Genomic DNA, 11097 nt, shown 5'->3' with positions numbered 1-11097 from the left:
CTTCCGTAGTATGCTGTCGGTAGTACTGTTACGTAATGTGTAAGCGGTTAGAAACCTAGTTTTTGCATTTTGAATAGTTAGTAAGAATCTTTCACCTCTCTTACCCCTCGGTAATGGGCCCTGAATATCTATGAACAAAACAATATCTCTACCTTCCATACTGTGCATTAATAGCGTTTGTCTAGGTGGATGTGTGTTATCTTTTAGTACTTTGACATGTAATGCAGTCTGCAACATAAGATCTGACATCTTTCCTCATATTTCTCCAATTATACAGTTTTAAAATTCTTCTCATCATTTTATCTACTCTATAAATGTATTAGAATATCTTGGTAGTCTAAAACACTACTGGTACCAATAATTCTGGTATGCAAAGTTTCTATTCGTTCAAAAAAAAATTATAATCATAGTGGTTGCTATGCCATCTTGCAAAAATTTTGTAAAGTACAGCTAATTTGTGATTTAATTTAGCTTTTGTTTTGTAAACAACTCAAAAACTGTATGTTGATAAGAAGTATGGGGTGTTTCTGCTGTTCCGCAGCTACGAAGTTACTGAAAAAAAAATTAATTTTGGAAGAAATTGTTCATTATTTACACTCATATTGGTGTAATAAGTGTGTACATTGCACAGTCATCATAAAAATCTGGCCTCTTACCTTCTGGTACATTTGTGTACTTTACATCTCTTCTTTTTTCTGTTACCCTTCCATACTTGAAATATTTTATGCATGTTGGGTGTTGTCTGGCCTACATGGTTACGGAACGAGGCGGAAACGTTGTGCCGTCCTTTACCTCTGACATTACGCAGAGACGTACAGGTGTTTCTCAATGCTACATTAGTTTCGTCTACTAGAATGCTAAAAAGATATGCTTTAGTGTCTTGGCTACAGTTAAGATTCATGAATGGTTTCATACTTTCATTGCTGGTTAGGTTAATGCTAGCTTTGGACCATTTACTGCCCTTGACCAGTTCCTTGCTGGCAGGCAAATTAAAGAGGGGTTCCATTAATTCATTCACGTACTTGCTACCTTGAGCTATCATTAATGTAGATGCATTATTCTTGCCATTATTCTCTACTTTCCCCCTTATTCCCCTTCTCTCATTACTCTTCAAACTTTCAAAGCTACGCAGCCTACTCCTAACCTTCCCATTACGGTACATCCATCCTATTTCACCATACTCAATTAGCCTTAATTCATCAGCAATAATCTTCTTAAAGTGGGTCATATCCCCCCTTACTCCTAGCTCAAAAGTTCTCTATTACTAATAGCAAACTTATGCTTCTCAGCTCTATTGAAATCCTTAACAATAGCATTATCCTGATTAGGCCTAACTTCTGCCTGCTGTACCTCACTAACAATTAATTCATCATTTTCTCCCTCTGACTTCTCTACTCTTTTCTCTAACTGGTCTACTTTCCCTCTTGTTGCTTCACATTTCTTTATTTGTGCCTCAATCCTAGCATTAGTGTCCTCCCTGTATTTCTCTATCCTATTTCCCAATTCCTCATTTAATGAGTCTATTCTTTGGCTCAAACTTGCTTCTAACTTCCCAAATGTAACTTTCAATGCTTCTTTTAAGGTAGCTCTAATTGCTTCTATTGTCACTGCCATAATTGCAGTTACAATTTCACTTTATTTAGTTATTTAGCAAATCTATCTCTGCCCCCTGGCATTTAAAAACAAACAATAGAAATTTGTAAAGCATGGTCGTCTATTTATTTATCATTCTTCATTTTCATGGTAGCGATTAAGTTATCTCGCCCTCAAAATTAGCTTTTAGCTCCATAGTTCCCCTTTACTTGTACTTTCACTTTTTACATATGTGCTTTTCAATAATATTGTCAACTCGTTGTTTCCACTCTGTTAACTTATGCTACTCGGAAGTTAGTTCACTCGCGAGGCATGCAACTACTATTGTAGTGTCCTGATTTCTTTTAAAATTTAGGGCAAATTTAGAATTTTAGCAGTACATAACAACCCAGATAGCACGTTAGTTAAGTGCAAGTTTGCACTTGATTTGCATTTCTCTTGCGAGACTTGCTTGGCACTTCAAGTTGAATGCAAGTTCACTGTAAGTGTGCAGGAACCATGAGTTTGCATTTTAAGTGAATATAAGTTTGCAGCAGGTGTATAAGTGACAATTTGCATGATACTTGCGTATCACACTTGCAGCAAGCCTGGAGTTCAAGTCGTCATTAGAACGTATTGCGTACTCCGAAGGGTGCAACATTTTTACATTTTAGCTATCATTGATGCTTCTTGGCTCAACGCAGAGGTATCTCTCAGCAAGGGGACCGACAGAAGGGGACCAGGGGGCCACTTACCCCTTTGAGATATCTGGAAATATTTCATGGAATTCGAATGGTTAAATTGAAGCGATATTTAATCAAAATATTTTTTTTCCTGTGATTTACAGGCTGTAAAGTTTCAGCAATTTGCTACCATGTCCTACAAAATCTTGGGAGACTGTTTTCAGCTGTTATTAGAATCATGTTCACTGCTGTAATGGCATTGGGAAGGGATTTTTTAAATATAATTCTGATTTCCGGTATTGAGAAAATCTCCATTTCCCCGACTAGATAGTAAATTTTTCGAAATTTCCCAACACTGTGAAAATCTAGAATTGAACTTCCCCCCAAAGTGATTGATTTTGCACATCTGCAATAAAAATTGGCCATTTAAAGAAATTCCAGACCTTTTAAGTGCAGAAACTACGCAAGATTTGGTCACTGTTATATATGATAATTTGGAATTTCTCGACTGTTTGGAATCCCGAACACAGATTCTCGATCTCGCCCCCTCGTTTTGAGGGTGCTGTGATCAGCACCACGCTCCGACCGCCTTTACTCTCTCTCCCAGAGTTGCTCGTTTACCCCGTTACCCATTTATTGTTATTTAACATTTACTCGGCCTATGGGTCACATGTAACCCATAGAAAATATAGGCGTAGTTGGCCGATGGTCACTGGTGCAGGAATCAAAACACAAAAGGCAATAAAAGAGGTTGGGTGGGCTGCGGCCCCAACTTGAACTTTCAATGAAAAAAATCATAAAAATAAGGGAGCTTGCCCCTTCTTTCCCGCTATTTTTGGAAGGGGACGCAAACTTTAGCCTTATTTTAAAAGAATCGTCCTTTCTCAACCGAAAGAAAGTCATTTCATGTTCCTGGGTGAATTACATTATGGAATATGTGTAAAGAGTTCCCATTTTTATGATGTTTTCATTGAAAGTTGGGGGCCGCGGCCCACTCAACCCCTCTTATTGGCTTTGGCGTTTTGATTTCTCCACGGTTGAATGCCCTGTTGTTCTAGCTACAAAGCAAAAGTTACCCGAAGTAGATTGGTCAAATAGTCTACGAGTTATAACATTTTTTGTCAAATAAGTGTACGAATTTAAAATACGCGCCAAAAGGCCTCGGCGAAACCGAAAAAATGTTATAACTCGTAGATTATTTGACCAATCTACTTCGGGTAACTTTTGTTTTGCAGCTAGAACATCAGGGCATGCTTCCGTGCAGGAATCAAAACGCCAAGGCCAATAAGAGGGGTTGGGTGGGCCGCGGCCCACAACTTCCAATGAAAAATTCATACAAATGGGGAGTTTGCCCCTCTTTCCCCGCTATTTTGGGAAGGAGAGGTAAACTTTAGCCTTATTTTCAAAGAATGGTCCTTTTTAAACCGAATGAAAGTCATTTCATGTTCCTGGGTGCATTACATTATCGAATATGTGTTATGATTTTTTTCATTGAAAGTTGGGGCCGCGGCCCTCTTAACCCCTCTTATTGGCTTTGGCGTTTTGATTCCTGCACGACGGCACAGATGATTGGAGTACTATTTTTATATATACTATTCAGATTCTCGTTAAAAGAATATAGGTTAACCCATGATGAAATTAATATGTTCAAGAGAGGGCCACCCCGATGGCGCAGTGTAATCAAGGGGTCCCGGGTTCGATACCCGGTGGAGGCACAAGTGGCTCGGATCCCACCTTAAACTGTAGGTCCAGTCCCGATTAGCCTTACTGTGCATAAAGTGGACTTAAAACACTAACTCAAAATATGGTAAAGATTTATTTGTCATGTAAAATTGGTCATTACTGAAACAAGAATGTGTTTGTCATGTAGAATTGCTCATTAATGAAAGATGAATGCAAAAGTACGCACACGGTTTCTTTTGTTTTGTGATGGCGACATGATCACAAGTACTTCAAACAAAAATCTTTCGTGTGGTTTATCAAGCCGATTAAACGAGAAAGAGAAGAATTTTGTGACCACTAAGGTAAGTAAATAATTATACAGTTCATAAGTAATAATTAAAACTGGTTTTAAACAATTCAGTAAAAACGCACACCTATGTGAGATACGAAACAATACCGTATATATTTTCACAATACTCTTAGCATTGTCTGGGAAAATGACAGAAATGATAATAAAAAATAATATTGCATTTATTTAGCGGGCGAGGTTCTTTTATGGCTTTTTTTGTTAAGTCAAGTAGTTAGATTAGATTGCTCTTAAAAAGAAAAGAAAAAAATCAGCTGGATATGTACGCATGGCTTAGATCATGCAGTTAAAATCTGAGACTTTTTAAATTTCAACGGTGTTCATGATATATAAAGTGATTTCATTCGAGATTAATGATGGTAAGAATTGGGTCTCACTGCAGAACATGTTCCTCTACGTAGACGAACAAAATTTATATTCCCTGAAAGTACGTACATTTTGCTTCCATTTTCCGGTGTTATTTTTCCGATTAGTTTTATATTTTTGTGCGAAAACATGTTTTTCCTGCTACTAAAAGCAATGCATTTCTCGGCTCATTTCTCCATTCGTGTCCATATTGTTTACGCATAGTTTTTTTCATTATTTGAGACGAGGAATGCCTACAAGGTTAGGTTAGGCCTGTTAGTTAGGTTCCAATAGCATAAATACAATGAAAAATGTTTTTCATGCTACTAAAAGCTATGCATTTCTCCATTCGTTCGCGTCCATATTGTTTACGCACAGTTTTTTTCATTATTTCGACGAGGAATGCCTACAACGTTAGGTTAGGTTTTGTTAGCATAAATACATTGACAAATTATTATTTAGGCTAAGAGAATTAAACCTAGCTACCTAACAACGTACGCATTTTTTTGCTTTCACTACATTTGTGCAGTGCCACGATTTCAAGAGCGCCCATCCTGAACTCTTATTTCTTGTTTTTTTTTTTTTCGAAAATTACACATTTCCGCACCTTGAAAGTTACTTTTCCTGATTAATAACTTCAAACCATTACCATAGAATTAGGAATCGCTTTCCTCCTAAGCAGCCCATATTCTGCAGTCTTACCTTTTTTTTACACAATTGGATTCCTATTTATGTCTGGTAACACTTGCTTTGGAATATGAGTGATAACTTATTCCATGCTTTCTGAAGAACGATTTTTTGGTAAATGTATGTTATATCGGAGACACACTTCTTCATTTTTACAGAAGAAACCACTGACGGAAATGAGTTTCTGTAGCATTTTGAAAGTTCTTGGGGCTAGAGTCTAGTTTACCTCCTTCTTGTCCACTCCTTCTTACCCGTTTACGTCTTTCTTTGTGCACTCCTTCTTGCCCGTTTACAAAACCGTGCTAGCAGGCAGCCGGCACTCCGGCATCCGTAGAGTAAGTAAGTTTTTCTTTTTACACTTTCTGTCACTAACCATTCACGGGAACGAGGTATGCCTACGAGGTTAGGTTAGGTTCCATTAGCACTCATTTCACCCCTAAATATGTGCTTCATCATCGAAAAATGTCCTCAGTACGTTCAATCATGCATATCCGGACAACATCGGTTTTTCTCGATTTTCTCCTCCAGGAAATTTTTCCTCGCCTTGGGATTTACTTTGTTGAATTCCTTATAAAATAACCTTTCCAACGATATATGACATGTATTTCTTAGGAAAAGGACGTAAACTAGACTCTTACCATTCTTGGAGGTATTTTCTCACCGTAGAATGCTGCACAACAAGAAATAAGCACTTTTGATATAATAAACTTGCATTTTGTGCAAAGCAACAACATTATGCCATTGTTTCCATTATGTACCTGCAGATGGCTGAGTGTCGGAAGTCATGCAGTCTCGCCAGTGTTTCCAAAGTCCCTTTTTTTACGAGAATTTTTTTTAGCTATGCTTACCTAACCCAACCTAACCTAACCTTGCTGGAAATGGTCCGTGGGGCTATCCGTCAATAGTTCATGAGGCTATCGTGAACGGTTTTTGGGGCTATCCATCAATGGTTCTTGGGGCTAGCCGTCAACAGTTTGTGGGGCTATCATGAATGGTCTTTGGGGCTATCCGTCAATGGTTCGTGGGGCTATCGTGAATGAGTTTTGGGGCTATCCGCCAATGGTTTGTGATGACATAATGAACACGAAAGTTAAGAAGGTGGAAACACTGCATAGCCACTCCAAATCGACAAGACACAAACCCGACGCGCAATGATCCACAGCTGTGTGAGCCATATTGTGTGTTCTGCAACGGAAGAAAGGAACCAAAAGAATTACTCGTATTGTGAAAATCGTAGTTATTTTCGTGTAAAAAGCATAATGGCACCTTCAACTATGGTACGCAATACACAATTGGTAAGTACGAACCATCCGAAACACAAAATATCTGATTTTAATGTGTCTCAGATATAACAGACATTTACCCAATTTTTTTTGCTTCCGTATACTCCTATGTGATTGTTTGTGAACAGATATTCACTTAATGTAAGCTTGGATACGGGCTACCACTACCATTTACTTCACATGCGTTGGGGACAGAGCTATGATGCTTTCGTTGCTAAGTTAGGCATGTTAAGTTTAGGGCTCTAACATTCACAAACCATCTCTAAATGCTTTCTTTGTTAGGCTAGGTGAGTCAGGTTTATGGCTTTTAGAATTAAAATGACATCACTAAATGCTTCCAATGCATGCTCATGTGACATCTGGTCTCAAGCACGAACCCCCTTTGAGCCTCACATGGAAATCAGCCACAAATGTGTCAGGTATTTTAAGGCACTTCTTAATACTTCTATAAAATTTGGGAACATCGTTAAACATTTGGTACCGTTACCAAATTACTTTACAAGTTCGTTGTGAGAAAAACTTAACTATTTCAGAATTCATTTTAACCCGCAAACTCCATTATTTCCATGCACCAGAAACTTCATATATATTTTTTTAAACCAATCATATTTTATGCGAGAAATAAATTCAAATGTTATAGAAGGAGCTGGTGACCAAATGTCCACTCTCGAAAATTACGTCTCTTATTATTTTAATAGGTCCATTTTTATGCTTTACACAACATAAATTTAGTGACATGTCTGTTTTGTGTATATTTTATGTTAACATTAAAGTTGTGTGCAGAGGCCTAATTTTCATCTTGATAGATTTAATACCACTATTGAAATGAGGAACGGACAAATATTGAGCTTCAAAAATAATTGTTTGATGTGACTCTCACTGCATCACCTCCATCGGGATTCTAAGTCTAGACTCTTTGATTACAAGATAATAGTCACAACCAAGTTTTTTCTAACTGTCACTGTTTGGTAATATAAGAGTAACTGTACCTCATTATATTTAATCTGTACTAACTAATTCTTGATTCTTTTGCAGGTGACAGATAGCTTTCCATTGGAAATGAAATTAGTCAACCTTTTTCCTGTGAGTATAATAGTTTTTGTCCTTTGCTTTAACCTTATATTTCTGGTGATACATGAAATATTTTGGCTTTCTAATATCTGTGCAACCATTTGCAATGACAGTGGCCTTCATGATCACAAGAATTATCCAGATTTACTGTGTAAACCATATTTTCAAAATTAACTCACTGATTCCATGTCATGCACTTTATTGTAACCATGCAAATGGAAAATGGTTAATATTGACAGTAAAAAAATGTTTTTGATCTTTGTCAGTTTTTTGCAAAGCTGGTCTGTAAAGTCAGATTTTTTTGTGTTTTTCACTGCAATTTGTAATATGCGATATCGCCCGAACGGATTTCTTCAAATATACAGGAGAAACTACGTACTGAAATCAGTTTCTGTAGCATTGTCGAAGTTCTTCAAGGTATTTTCTTTCGCGGAAACTGAAAATTTCACCATAGAATGCTGTAGAACAAGGAATAATCACTTTTTATGTAAAGAACTTGCATTTTCTGTAAAGCGACATTATACTGTTGTTTCCATTATGTACCTGCAGATTGCGCAAGCGTCTCGCCAGTGTTTCCAAACGTGCCTTTTTTTTTACAAGAATTTTTTTTTCTTTTTTTAACTACGCTTACCTAACCTAACCTAGCCGGAAATGAATGGTCCGTGGGGCTATTGTGAATGGTTTTTGGGGCTATCCATCAATGGTTCGTGGGGCTCTCTGTCAATGGCCAGGAAAATGACATATTTTTGAGTATCATTGAAATAAAATTGTATTCATCCTAACCTATTTATGGTATATTGTATATACAGTCACGGACACTTCTGGGTTATAACAATTCCATTAACTTTCAATGGAATCGTTACAACCCACAAGTGTCCATGACTGTGCAAAGTAACCTTGTTATAGAGACATTTTAGGGCATTGACCTGTTGTAACTGCTAAAAAAATTGAATATGATAATTTATGTACAATGTTTTCTTTCTTCTTCTTTTTCATACCAAGTAACTTTTAAGTACTGTTGTGTCGGGGCTGAAGTGTACTGAAGTGTCCCTAAATAATTTAGGTTTCATTTTGTTCGTAAAGTATTGAGTATTTTTTTTCAAGAAACACAAAATGTTATTGTTCCAGGTGCATGCAGGACACTAGCAGTAGTATTGCAAGGGATGAGAAGAACGTGTGGAGAAACCAGGCCAAAACGCACCAAAGTAGTGAGTAAGTAGATTTACATTTCTTTTCTGGTTTTATATTCAATAAATACAGAATGTTGAATACATTGTTTTTGACAAACGTGAAATGTTAAATTTAAAAATCGGCTTGGCAAGCACTGGACACTAATTAGTGTAATTCAAATTGTTAAGTATTGTCTGAGTTCTTATCTTGGCAGGAACTGATAGAAGTTATGCAGAGAAATTGTTATCTTTTCATACATATACAGGAGTCCCGGGTTCGAATCCTGGCCTGGGCATGGATATTTGTGAATGTCCATTCATCAATTTCATCATTCATCTCCATGTAAATGTTCTGCACAAAATTCTACAAGACACCAATGAAGGTAGAGAACCTTAGGGTTTTAAAAGCAATTTTAGATTTTAACACCAAAATAGCATTTTATATTTGATTTTGATAAAAACTATGTTTTTTTTTTTTAAAAAAAATATTTATTATTAACCCACAAGTACTATGGATGTCAATAATCACACAACTAGTATGGAGGGGTCTGTTCAGACTGCTGTTTTGATTTTGATCTGTAAATTACCTGTTTTACTATTCTCAATTTCTGACGTGTTTTACATTACTTTACATGGTTACAGAAGACTATTTTAAAGCAGCTTTCATTTATTATTTTATAGTTAAAGAAATATAAGTTAATTTATGCAATGAGGAAGAAAATGGGCCAAAAATTGTAACAGTTGTCTTGGGGAAGGGGAGGGAGGAAATTCCAAATTCTTAAAATGCCTATATTTAAGCAGGAGTTCAAAGTTATATGTAATATTTTGCTGAAATTAAAAATTAGTAACGAGCCATTAGAAGGAGAACGTTAAAAAAGAAACAACTACTATGGTATGTCTGTCAGACAGTTCACCCAAAATATAATTCAATTAGATTTTGACAAAGGCAAGTGTTCATTTATAGTTGGAGGGGTGTGAGAAATAAGCTAAAAGAGAAATTCAGAGCATTGTGCGAGACGGTAGGTAAGGGTCTTCATTAACATGCTTTATTCCAACTGTGGTGCTCAGATATGTTACTTTTATTTTAATTCGTGGATTCTAGCTACCAAAGAAATTATTATGATAGAAAACAATTTTTGACAAAAATATGTTGTAGTTAAAAACAGGAAGTAACAATTATACGCTCATGCTTGTATGTGTATGTATTGGGGTCTCTAGTATCCAAGTATATTGTTTCAATGATAATATTATCACTCTATGAAGCCAGAGAACCTGGGTTCTAATCTCAGCCGGGACATGGATGTTCGTTGTGAGTGTCTTTTAACCAATTTTATCATATCATCAACATTCTCATCTTTATGATTAGCCAAAACTGGCAGAAATGTGAAGTAAAAAAAAAGATTAACACCGCCTAGTAAAAAAAGGTTCAAGGTTGGATTCCTTGAGAGGATGCATGGTAGTTGAGATATAACTTTAAATTGAAGGTTTAGTATCATTTGCTCTATGTGTGTGTGTGTGTAAAATCAGCTTAAAAGAACAAAGAATATGTCGCATTTTATAATGCATTGAAAACTGTCACATGTAATCAAAAAAATTAGGAATTCTTGCAATGTTGAAGTAATGAAGTATTGATAATGTCACACCTCTGGAGTACACTGTAAATTCAGTCGTACCCAGAAATGTATTTTTGTGTGTGTTTTTGTTAAAGAAAATATTTTTGGAGTAATGGAACTTGAATTGATGCCACGAATCTTATTTTTTCCACCATTTTTTATTTCAGAAAAATGAAGCTGGAAGCCCACATAGACCCAACAGGAAGTGATGGAAGAGCCTGACTAAGGACCCCTTACAAGACTGAATGAATACATGACCTGTAAAAACATGAGAAATATAAATAATGAGTTGAAACTACACGTGTGTTATTTTTCTTTTATGCCTACTTACAAGCTACAGGTGAAATTTATTAACTGCAATTTTATTATAAAATGAACGAATGCCACATCTATAAAACTACATACACTTTCACTTTGATCAAATTACAATGATCTGTTTACAACCGCAGGCTGCAAATGTAGTAAAGTCTTGTCCAATATAATTTTGGGGGAAGCGCATTGCTGGATTTGGGTGTAAACTCAAAATGAATATATTTAACTAGAAATTCACTTTCCCTTTGATGAGAGATTTATTCATACTTCTCCGATTAATTAGTCCATATCTTTTGTTTCTTTTTTTAAAAAAAATAGTTCAAGTATTTTCCA

The 11097-nt window shown here is 36.2% G+C and overlaps 1 long non-coding RNA gene across 1 annotated transcript; it reads left to right on the top strand.

Moving 5' to 3' along the window:
• Positions 1-4145: 4145 nt before the first annotated feature.
• LOC145999357 (uncharacterized) lies at positions 4146-10734 on the top strand. Its single transcript, XR_014443374.1, has 4 exons — positions 4146-4279; positions 7635-7682; positions 8799-8882; positions 10620-10734. It is a non-coding gene; the product is annotated as an uncharacterized LOC145999357 (long non-coding RNA).
• The last annotated feature ends 363 nt before the right edge of the window (positions 10735-11097 follow it).

The sequence above is a fragment of the Lepisma saccharinum genome, chromosome 15 (assembly GCF_977018435.1).
Source record: "Lepisma saccharinum chromosome 15, izLepSacc3.1, whole genome shotgun sequence".
NCBI classification, from domain to species: domain Eukaryota; kingdom Metazoa; phylum Arthropoda; class Insecta; order Zygentoma; family Lepismatidae; genus Lepisma; species Lepisma saccharinum.
The sequence above is the reverse complement of the archived record's forward strand: the minus strand, read 5'-3'. Positions and strand labels throughout refer to the sequence as shown.